Source organism: Salvelinus sp. IW2-2015, unplaced genomic scaffold (assembly GCF_002910315.2).
Source record: "Salvelinus sp. IW2-2015 unplaced genomic scaffold, ASM291031v2 Un_scaffold2192, whole genome shotgun sequence".
NCBI lineage: Eukaryota > Metazoa > Chordata > Actinopteri > Salmoniformes > Salmonidae > Salvelinus > Salvelinus sp. IW2-2015.
Genome location: NW_019943522.1, coordinates 66,794 through 78,460, shown reverse-complemented (window position 1 = coordinate 78,460; position 11,667 = coordinate 66,794). Strand labels below are relative to the sequence as shown.

Sequence of the window (11,667 nt, the reverse complement as noted above, 5' to 3'; positions counted from 1 at the left end):
TCCGGCCCGCCCCTCTCTGTCGGATGCACGACTCCGCCCAGGTTTTCTTGATGACCGGCCAGCCCGCCCGGGGGAAGGCTTAGTGATGTCAATGCCAGGACGCCCGGCGGCAACGGACGCTGGCTGAGACGTCGCCCAACCCGTCCCGTCCGTCAAGAGGAGCCGGAGGAAGAATGGCGAGACACCACCGGTGGAGAGGGGCGGGGGGCGGGGGCGAAAGACGGTGGAGGAAAGGACCAGAAACAGACTCCGCCCCTGCGCTACTCCAACAGCAACACGGCAAGACCACCGTGTGTGTGTGCTGAGAGACACACACCATTCTCTCTCTCTCTCACACACACACACACACACACACACTCACTCTGCAGACGGATGGACCCTCCTCACCATACATACAAACAGGGATACAAGACAGACAGTAACATTCTGCTGCTTCACCAAACTTTTTACAATACTGAGAGACCGGTCGCTCCTGACTGAGAGACCGGTCGCTCCTGACTGAGAGACCGGTCGCTCCTGACTGAGAGACCGGTCGCTCCTGACTGAGAGACCGCAGGAGACCGGTCGCTCCTGACTGAGAGACCGGTCGCTCCTGACTGAGAGACCGCAGGAGACCGGTCGCTCCTGACTGAGAGACCGGTCACTTTCAGTAAGGTCACTACAATGAGGTCATCATACCATTTGTCCATGTCAGTCCAGTGTGGGCATTTAGTTCACTTGTCTCTGTTATCTTTTGTCTTACTCTGTTCCCCCGGATGGTGGAGAATGATTTTTAAGTGGTGGTCTGTCATTTTAAATAATTTTTTAACACCTGTAAGTAACTCTGTGATGCAAACGAAGGGTAACATTTTCTGTCTGCAAAACGGCTCTTGCAACYCGTACAAAGTGTTGGGGTCCAAAACATTTCCAAACAGAGATTGGACTTCCACGTCTGGTGATTGCATCACATGAAACACATTTCCCCAGTCTTTAAGTCCACATAAAGTTACAGGATACTGTATCTCTCTCACTTTGATGTGAAGTAAGGATTGATTTTGTTCAGTGCTGTTTTGTGGACAGAAAATCATCCCAAAGGATGAATTTATCCAATCTGTAAATATAATCTCGACGTGGGTTCATTGATAAGTACATGTGTTACTTACTTTAAGTAAAGCAATATATTTTTTATACATTGTTTTATTTTACTATTGTAGAAGCTATAGAAGAGAATAGCCTACCATTTTGGATTAGTTTCCACTATCTCCTAAATTCACCCTTTGACCTAGTTATCTCTATTCTCTTGATATTTGTCATCATCTTGATATTCTCTCACAGCATTCAAATCCCTCTATCCTTCATGACTTACTATTCTGATCTTGGTTTTTACATGTCATTTAAATGTGTTGTGTTTTCTATTGTGTGGTTTTTTTAACTGACATTTTAATGAGATCAATTMAACATTCATCCCAAACTGAAGGTGCTGTTACGTTAAACCAGTAACCGAAATTAACTTTACTGAACAAAAATATAAACGCAACATGCAACAATTTCAAAGATTTTACTGAGTTACAGTTTTATATGAGGAAATCAGTCCATTGACATAAATAAATTAGGCCCTAATCTATGGATTACACATGACTGGGAATACAGATATGCATCTGGTTACAGATACCTTAAAATAAGATGGCCTCCGGATCTCGTCACTGTATTTCTGTGCATTCAAATCGCCATCGATTAAATTGCAATGGTTCGTTGTCCGTAGCTTATGCCTGCCCAATACCATAACCCCACTGGCACCATGGGGCACTCTGTTCACAACGTTGATATCTGAAAACCGCTCTGGGTTCGATCCAGGCTGTCACAACTGGCTGTGACCAGAGTCCCATAGGGAAGCTCACAATTGCCCAGCTCGTCCGGTTTGGGGAGAGTTTGGGGGGGGGGGGGGCTTTACTCCTTTACTTGGCTCATCGCGTTTCTAGCGACACCTTGTGGCAGGCCGGGTGCCTGCAGGCTGACCTCGGTCGTCAGTTGAACTGTGTTTCCTCCGACACATTGGTGCGGCTGGCTTCCGGGTTAAAATTTTAAGCCGGGAAGGTGTTAAGAAGAGCGGTTTGGCGGGTGATGTTTCAGAGGACGCATGACTCGACCTTTCACCTCTCCTWAACCCATTGGGGGAGTTGCAGCGATGAGACAAGATTGAAATTGGGGAGGAAAAGGGGGGTAAAAATACAACCTCAAAAAAATCTAATAATAAAAGAACCGCTCGCCCACACGACGCCTTACACCGTGGTSTGAGGCCAGTTGGACGTATAGTGTCAAATGATCTAAAACGATGATGCAACAGCTTTGGTGGATATTCCTGCAGTCACCATGCCAACTGCACTCTCCCTCAACTTGAGACATCTGTTGTATTGTGTTGTTGTGACAAAACTGCACATTTTTTAGAGTGGTATTTTTTTATTGTCCCCCAGCACAAGGTGCACCTGTGTAATGATCATGCTGTTTATTAATCAACTTCTTGATATGCCACACCTGTCAGGTGGATGGATTATCTTGGCAAAGGAGAAATGCTTCATAACAGGAATATAAACAAATTTGTGCACAACAATTTGTAAGTCGCTCTGGATAAGAGCGTCTGCTAAATGACTTAAATGTAAATGTAAATTTGAGAGAAACCRTTTTTTTTGTGTGAGTATGGAACATTTCTGGGATATTTTATTTCAGCTCATGAAACATTGGACCAACACTTTACATGTTGCGTTTTAATATTTTTGTTCAATGTAATAATTAATTAATAGTTGATGAAGGTGAACTGTGTAATATAGTCAGTCAGGATGTTGTTGTTCCCACTGTCCGATGAGATCAGACGACACCTTGTGGCCATTACCTGTAATTGCAATGATTTGCCTATTTTTCCCTTTTGCTGCATTTACCCCCAACAACAATACCCACGTCCCAAATGCAGACAATTAACTGTGTAGGCCTGCGTTTCCAAAACTAGAGGTCACGACCCCATTTGTAGGGTCTCCTGATTTGAAAAATGGRGTTACGAGAGAAAATAAAATCGGGTTTGGTTCATAGAACCAGGGTTACGTCAGATATGGTTAATAGACAGAGCCGTTTCTGTTTTCTTCCTACAAGTGTTGCTCTATTTTATGGACCGTTTAAGCTACAAAATATTATGACCCTGTCACTGAAAGATATGACTCTCAGGAATATGTCTTCTGTTTCCCTCTGCAATGTCCACAAGCCTCATTACAACAGAGTGGACAAGACCAGCCACTAAATCAGACTGGGGGGGGGGGTGTTGATGATGATGTTGTGTTCTACACAGAAGAACATACAACATGATTGGCTAATGATCTTCTGAACTTCCCACAATACCTTTTTCTAAAGCATTTCAGTCACTTCAAACCATACTTTGTTCAGATTGAAATACTGTCAAAAGTACTGTCAGACTGATTTGTACTAGACTGTCATGGCCCAAAATAAATTAAAAAATAAATAAAAATGATTTCTATGAGTTCTGGTGCAGTGGTCTTATAAGAGGAAGTGGTCGTGGGGAAACTAGCTAGATGTCAAAACACTGAGTGTACAAAACATGAACACTTTCCTCATTTTGAGTTGCACTGGTCAGTCTATGTCATGGAAACAAGCAGGTGTTGATAATGTTCTGTACACTCTGTGTGGGTTGTTGTGTTTTTTCGTTTAGAGGGGTTTGAATTCAGGAAGAGTACTTGGTTGGGGGGGGGGGGATCATAAGCTAAAAACTTTTTATTCTCATGTTGATTGACTTGGAATCTGACCGATAGGCTACTTATGACTTGTTGACATCTTTTGAAATGATATGAATGTTCTATTTGAAAAGCATTCAGACGCTTCGTCTTCAGTTACCTAAACGGATATTACTTTCCTGTATGAATGATGGGATTTTAAGTTCAAGCATTGTTTCATTATTTCACCTGTTTGTCCTCATTTTAGCTGCTGTTGTGATTTTCTTTTTTTTTCTTTTTTTTTTTACAGTGCATCAGACTTTTTAGCAGTGCTAGTGTTTTTAGAAAGGTCTGCCGACTGCCACATTTGCTTGACGAACAGTTCTCGTTAAATTATTCATTATCTTTAGTCATACAGTATGTAGTTTTTGTTTTTCTAGACCAAAGTGCAATTCTTATGACATTTTGTAACATTTTGTGTTTGTTGTATTTCCTAGTAGGCCAATATTAGTTATATCCTTTTTTTTTTTAATGTTTTAACTGGATTGAGAAGAAAAAACGGTGAAGTGATACTGGTGTCTGTTACTTTGTTGGGGATTGTTTTGTGGATAATGTTTTTATTAACATTATTTTGGTGGTGTYCCAAATTACACCCTATTCCAGATGTAATGCACTACTTTTTGACCGGAACCCTGGTCAAAAGTACTGCCATATATATATATATTTTGAGATGTGTCCTTTGTTTTTCCAGGTGAAGTGAGTCATTTTACAGGTTCATTCTGTTATGCCACCCTGTTCCGCTTGGCACTGACAGCAACTAGTGCATGTGTACAGTGTTCATGTGGAAAATTTGAATTGAAAATATGAGAAATAAAAATGTTTTCTGAGTGGTGTCTTCTTGACTTATTGGGGGGTTGCAACGTACACAACGTACAGTAGATCAAGTGGATGTTGTGATTCATATTTCCTCAATCTCCAGCTTTTATACATATCAACAACTACTGTATACTATTGTTACTCTTTAATTAGTTATATTTCTATTTTTTCTAKTTATGATATTTATTTTGTTTTTATTACAAAAATATTTAAAAAATCTTCTTAAAACGTAATTGTTGTTTAAGGGCTTGTAAGTAAGCATTTCACTATACGGTCAACATACTATTGTTACTCTWWWWWKWKWTWTYTMTWTTTTYTMTWWTWTWTRWKATWTWTWTTKKKTTTWTWWYAMRAAWAYAYATTTTTTTATTCTTAAAACGTAATTGTTGTTWAAGGGCTTGTAAGTAAGCATTTCACTATAAGGTCAACACCTGTTGTATTCGGCKCATGTGACAAAAACAATTTGATTTAATTTGATATACCCTTTTAGCAACATGGAATTTAAGATTGAAACCTAGTTGAAAGAATACCAGTTACAACACATTTTAGCATGAGACCAGATTAAAGACATTAAATATGTGCATATCACTGCATAAATATGTGCACAAACTGTCCCGGAAGAAAGCGTACGTACGTCACGAATGGCACCCTATTCCCAATGACCAGCGAGACTGCAAAAAAGTAAACCAAGAACGCCACCTAATCTGTGCCAAAGATATAGTATTAACTTGTCCTGTACCAACGGCATTGTATTATACCTGTCCTGTACCAACGACATCGTATTCCACCTGTCCTGTACCAAMKGCATTGTATTATACCTATCCTCTACCAAAGTGACCTGTGCCTGTACTAGTACCCGACAGAAGGTGGCAACCGTTCCAAAAAATCTATCGCCCATTGCTCGGTAAAGTTATTGGTCGGGAGCTTCGAATACAGTTTTTGGGCGGATTCGATTCTGCTGAGCGGAAAGGCACTGGACGTGACGTCAACAGTAACCCGCGCCGCACCGTCATGTTGTCAACAAGGCAGCATGGTGCATCGTCCAGAAACATACATTTATTTTCCATAAAATACATTTTAGAATTTTCTAACTAGTTTTAATTGGGAAGCCAGCTAAAGCGTTTTTATTAAAAAAACATTAAAAAAAAACATGTGAAAACCCAAAACCCTACTCATTACTACACGTGCTTAATTACGTCACTGTTGTTTTGAGCTGACTTCAACATCGGACAGAGCAGGACACCTRGCTCACGCCCAGGAGGCAGCCCAGTTCCAAATCGAATGCAATAAACGTTTAGCCATGCAATACACGCACACACGGGCGCGATTAATCGAACCCCCTCATCGGTCGGGAGCAGAGAGAGAGCGCAGTACAGAGGAGGAGGAGGGGGGAGTCTTGCAAATGATCTGGAATGAGGGACAAAACATGGGATTATAACAGCCAGTGGTTGTGTTTGTGCATCCCCTTGAATCGTTCTCTGTTTTCCTCTGAGTTGGTAGCAAAATGGTGTATGAGGAGTCGCAGAGAAAGTGTTTTTACACCAGTTAGGTAGTGAAGAGTATGTAGTAAGAGTTTGGAACGAAGATTTTTAAAACTAAACCAAGATAGACCACAGCCCGTCGTTTCAAATGGKAACAAATGAGTCATAGTGGGCAGAACAAGCAAGGACGAGTTAGCGAGATCCTATTGGCGCGGTCTGGTATTATTTTTGCATATTTCCATTAGGGAACGCCTACTCTGAAGTACGCGTGTGCAATAACTAATTTGCCCTTTCACGCCTTCTAAACAACGCAATTTTTGAAAACTTTGACAAAGGGTAAAATCTACAAAACTAAATCCACTCTGTTCGTAACAGATTCTAGTTTTGGGAACAGAAAACGGTATTCCGATCAAATGTTTAATCGATGAGAAAATTAGCAGGATTTCAGCCAAAATCCATCTCGTTCCATCTTCTCCCACTGCCAGTCTCTGGGCTTCTTCTCATTGCCATATTTGGTAGTGAGCGGAAACGCCAAGCGGGTGCTTCCCATTTATACATGTGGTGAAATATCTGTCTCGTTATTCTATCTGTGGTTTGAAGTAGTCTGTTGCTGAAGAAGGAAAACAATATGGCGGCCGTGGAGCTAGAATGGATCCCTGAAACACTGTACAACACTGCTATATCTGCAGTGGTGGACAACTACAGTCGATCTAGAAGGGACATTCGCTCCCTTCCTGAAAATATACGGTTTGATGTGTACTATAAGGTAAGGACTGTCACTGTTTGGTCAAACTTTAGCTAGTTAGTCTATTGTGATTTTAGTTTGCTACCGTTAGCTAAATTAGCTAGCTCAGTTTCTTGTTTGTTATTGTGCCTAGTTAGCTAACATTAGCTCGCTAGTTGTTTACTCTAAAAAGCTTGCTAGGAGACAGACATTATGCTTCACATTTTGTCAAATAAAGAACTTCACTTGCTGAAGTGTTTTCACAATTTTATTTGGTTCCGCAGCAGCAAAGTCTGTGCCACATTGTTGAAAAACAAATAACGTTACAGTCAGAAATAATACTTCATAATAGATCAATCATTTCATAATTTTAATATATTCCACGTTTCTCATAATAGTAAGAACAAATGTCATTAATCACACACAGACTGGTACACAATCAATGGCACCGCCCGTGCATTGTTTAACACGATGTGATTGCAAACGTGTTTTTCATTGAGATTAAGTTGCAGCAATGAGGTGCTTTCGGAGCGGGGCAGAGAAAAGAAAAGATGAGAAATTTTTCAGTTAAAATTCAATGTTAACGCATTTCTTTAGTAAAAATACAGGTGCCGCTAATAATAATGCCATCGTCGTGGAGGCAGAGGACATTAAGAAAGTATTCAGACCCKTTGATATTTCCCACATTTTGTTGTTACAGCCTTATTCTAAAATTGATTAAATTGTTTCCTCCACTCATCAATCTATACACAATACCCCATAATGACAAAGCAAAAACAGGTTTTTAGACATTTTTGCAAATGTATATTTAAAAAAAAACGGAAATCATATTTACATAAGTATTCAGTATTACTCAGTACTTTGTTGAAGCACCTTTGGCAGAGATTACATTCTTGAGTCTTCTTGGGTATAGCGCTACAAGCTTTTCACACCTGTATTTGGGGCTTCTCCCATTCTTCTCTGCAGGTCACTCAACCTCTGTCARCTGCACAGCTATTATCAGGTCTCTACATCGATGTTTGATGTGGTTCAAGTCTGGGATCTGGCTGGGCCACTTAAGGGCATTTAGAGACTTGTCCCGAAGCCACTCCTGCGTTGTCTTGGCTGTGTGCTTAGGGTTGTTGTCTTGTTGGAAGGTGAACCTTTGCCCCAATCTGAGGTCCTGAGCACTCTGGAGCAAGTTTTCCTCAAGTATCTCTCTTTACTTTCCCCTCGATCCTGACTAGTCTCCCAGTCCCTGCCGCTGAAAAACATCCCCACAGCATGATGCTGCCAACACCATGCTTCACCGTAGGGACGGTGCCAGGTTTCCTCCAGAAGTAATGCTTGGYATTCAGGCCAAAGAGTTCRATCTTGGTTTYATCAGACCAGAGATTCTTATTTCTCATGGTCTTAGAGTCTTTAGGTGCCTTTTGGCAAACTCCAAGCGGGCTGTCATGTGCCTTTTACGCAGGAGTGGCTTCCGTCTGGCCACTCTACCATAAAGGCCTGATTGGTGGAGTGCTGCAGAGATGGTTGTCCTTCTGGAAGGGTCTCCCATCTCCATAGAGGAACTCTGCAGCTCTGTCAGAGTGACCATCGGGTTCTTGGTCACCTCCCTGACCAAGGCCCTTCTCTCCCAATTGTTCAGTTTGGCCGGGCGGCCAGCTCTAGGAAGTGTGTTGGTGGTTCCAAACTTTTTCCATTTAAGAATGATGGAGGCCACTGTGTTCTTGGGGACCTTCAATGCGGTAGACATTTTTTTGGTACCCTTCCCCAGATCTGTGCCTCAACACAATCCTTTCTCAGAGCTCTACGGACAATTCCTTCGACCTCTTGGCTTGGTTTTTGCTCTGACATGCACTGTCAACTGTGGGACCTTATATAGACAGGTGTGTGCCTTTCCAAATCATGTCCAGTCAATTGAATTTACCACAGGTGGACTCTAATCAAGTTGTAGAAACATCTCAAGGATGATCAATGGAAACAGGATGCCCCTGAGCTAAATTTTGAGTCTCCTAGCAAAGGGTCTGAATACTTATGTAAATAAGAAATTTTTAATACATTTACGAAAATGTCTAAACCTGTTTTCGCTTTGTCATTATGGGGTATTGTGTGTAGATTGATGGGAAATAACGAATTTTAATACRTTTTAGAATGAGGCTGTAATGTAACAATGTGGAAAAAGTCAAGGGGTCTGAATACTTTCCGAATGCACTGTATCTGATGCTGTCTGGACAAAAACAGCTATAGTGTGCAACTGCAGCCTGCAATTCAGGGCGTTCCTGCACGTGGKCATTCCTGCATCCCATTTGGTTTCTYCACCTCAAAGGTTTCTCTCCTCTCTTGCTCTCAGCTATACCAACAGGGCCAGCTATGCCAGCTGGGAGGGGAGTTCTGTGAGCTGGAGGTTTTTGCCAAAGTTCTGCGAGCTTCTGACAAAAGGTAAGGTACCACATGGACCGGGTCGTAAACCTACACACAGACAGTGTGTTTCCTTTCCACTATGCCYGTCTCCGAGGTGGTTCCTCAAAAGACCACCTGAAACGAGATYTGTGCCCTAAATTGCACCCTATTCCCTACATAGTGMACTACTWTTSAAWAGTAGTKCACTATGTAGGGAATAGGGTGCTATGACATTACCTACCTAAGGCCACTGCAGTTTGAGAGTGGAGTCACCCACACACTCTGTCTTGCCTTGCTTTACACCATTCTGACATGATGTGGAGTAAAGGTGACCTGCTGAGACACATGATGACTGACTGAGTGGTTTATGACCAGAGAGAGCGAGAGACGGAGGGAGTGAAAGTGTGTGTGTGTCACTCACCCCTAAAAAGATGACTCCTGTCTCATGACTGTGGGTCATGCAGCTTGGCCTTCAGTTTACACCAGTGATGGGGGAAGAACATCGATACAGTAACATATCCTGATATTATTCTGGATGATATTATATCCAGACTTTGACTCCCAAGTATCGATTTGTAATAATAATATAATAAAAGTTTGACCTGTGCCAAATCTCCAGTGTTATTCATCCTACGGCGTGTTCTCCATCTTMTTTTTTWAAATAGTTTCCAGCACTTTATTTCCATGACTGATCAAAACTAATTTTCTCCTGGCTCTCTCTCGTCTCTCTGCAGCAGATTGAGCAATACGTTATGGAACATCAAATTGCAATAAAATCACAGTATCGAATCGGAATGCATATCGAAATCGCATTACATGTGGCATCGGGAACCTAAGTGTGGTGATATGGTACGTGATGTCGCTGGCAAATTGTCCCCAGCCCCTAGTTTCACACTGTTAACCGGTGGTGATATGGTATCGGTGAGTGTCGCTGAATTCACCAGCCCCTAGTTCACACTGGTTAACCGTAGTGGTGTTATTGGTATGGTGAATGGTCGCTGGATATTTCCCCAGCCCCTAGTTCACACTGTTAACCGTGTGGTGTATGGTAATCGGTGATGGTCGCTGGCATTCCCCATGCCCTAGTTCACAACATGTTAACGTGGTGGTGTTATGGTATCGGTGATGTCGCTGGCATTTCCCGCAGCCCTAGTTCACACTGTTAACCGTGTGGTGTTTGGTATCGTGGAATGTCGCTGGCATTTCCCCAGCCCTATTCACACTGTTAACCGTGTGGTGTTATGGTATCGTGATGTCGCTGGCTTTCCCCAGCCCTAGTTCACACTGTTACCGTGTGGTTAGGTATCGTGGATGTCGCTGGCATTTCCCAGCCCTAGTTAACACGGTTAACCGTGTTGGTTATGGTATCGTGACTGTCGCTGCATTTCCCAGCCCAGTTCACACTGTTAACCGTGTGTGATACAAAAAGTCCCAGGCATTTCAGACTAATGCTCCTAAGTACCCCCCCACCTCACCCCCGCCACTTAACATTGATCATATCAATGTTGATGTGTTTAAAACTGTCTGGTCTGCTTCAGGTTGTAGAGCTTTGGTTTTAGTGCTAACACTCGCGCTCTCATCCGGAGACTTTCTCTGCTTCTATTTATCCCTTTTGTTAACTTTGTAATATGTAAATGAAAGCTTTAAAAAAATCTTTAGCTACTCTGTCCCTCCTACCAGACACCCTGCTGCACCACTGTTTCCAGCCCTGATGGACCATGGGTGAAGGTGGCCTCCGTACTGGCCAACTCCTTCAGCCGCCGCTGCTCCTACATTTGCAGAGTCCGACGCACAGTCAAAGAGAAGGCCATTCAGTTCGGCTTCATTTTAGGTAGGTGAAGAAGCGTGTAACGTCTCAGTGACTGTGTCCCAAATGGCATCCTATTGCCTATATATGTGCACTAACTTTTGACCAGAAAGCTCTGGTCAAAAGTAGTGCACTATATAGGGAATACAGTGCCATTGGGACACACATAAAATGGCTATATTATCAATGCTATTTACATTTCTGAAATACTTCAGTGCAACTGCAAACAAGATGACCTGCACACCCACTACCGTACTGTGGTCTGAGGCTATCTGGGAGTTACCCCAGTTGATACTTTGTTGTAATGGTCGTTCTGTCCTCTAGGGTGGCTTCCTGTCTGACGCAGGCTGGTACTGTGATGCAGAGAAGGTGTTCCTGCTTGTCGCTGCAGCTGTGCACGCTCCACGACGAGGTTGCTGCACTGTACCGAGCTGTGGAGTGCTGTGTCAGGTAGGTCCTGGCTGGCTGTGGCTGGGCTGGGCTAGCTGTTGCTGTTCGTGTCTGGCTGGCTGGCTAGCTGGCTGCGTTTGTGTCTGACGCTGGCTAGCTGGCTGTCCTGTTTTTGCTAGCTAGGCTAGCTGGCTGTCTTGTGTCTTTTCTGGCTGTCTGTCTGTCCTTTGGCTTGCACGGCTAGCTGGCTGTCTGTTTCTGTGGCTAGCTAGGCTGGCTGTCATGTCTTGTCAAAGCTGTCTGTCTGTTCTT

General features: G+C 42.9%; 1 long non-coding RNA gene and 1 pseudogene across 1 annotated transcript; both read left to right on the top strand.

Moving 5' to 3' along the window:
- The first annotated feature begins 72 nt into the window (after positions 1 to 72).
- On the top strand, positions 73 to 4,580 carry LOC139025057 (uncharacterized). The gene is made up of 2 exons (XR_011476495.1): positions 73 to 2,594; positions 2,650 to 4,580. It is a non-coding gene; the product is annotated as an uncharacterized lncRNA (long non-coding RNA).
- Positions 4,581 to 5,970: 1,390 nt separating this feature from the next.
- Positions 5,971 to 11,667, top strand: part of LOC112073233 (amyloid protein-binding protein 2-like) — a 21,713-nt pseudogene continuing 16,016 nt past the window's right edge.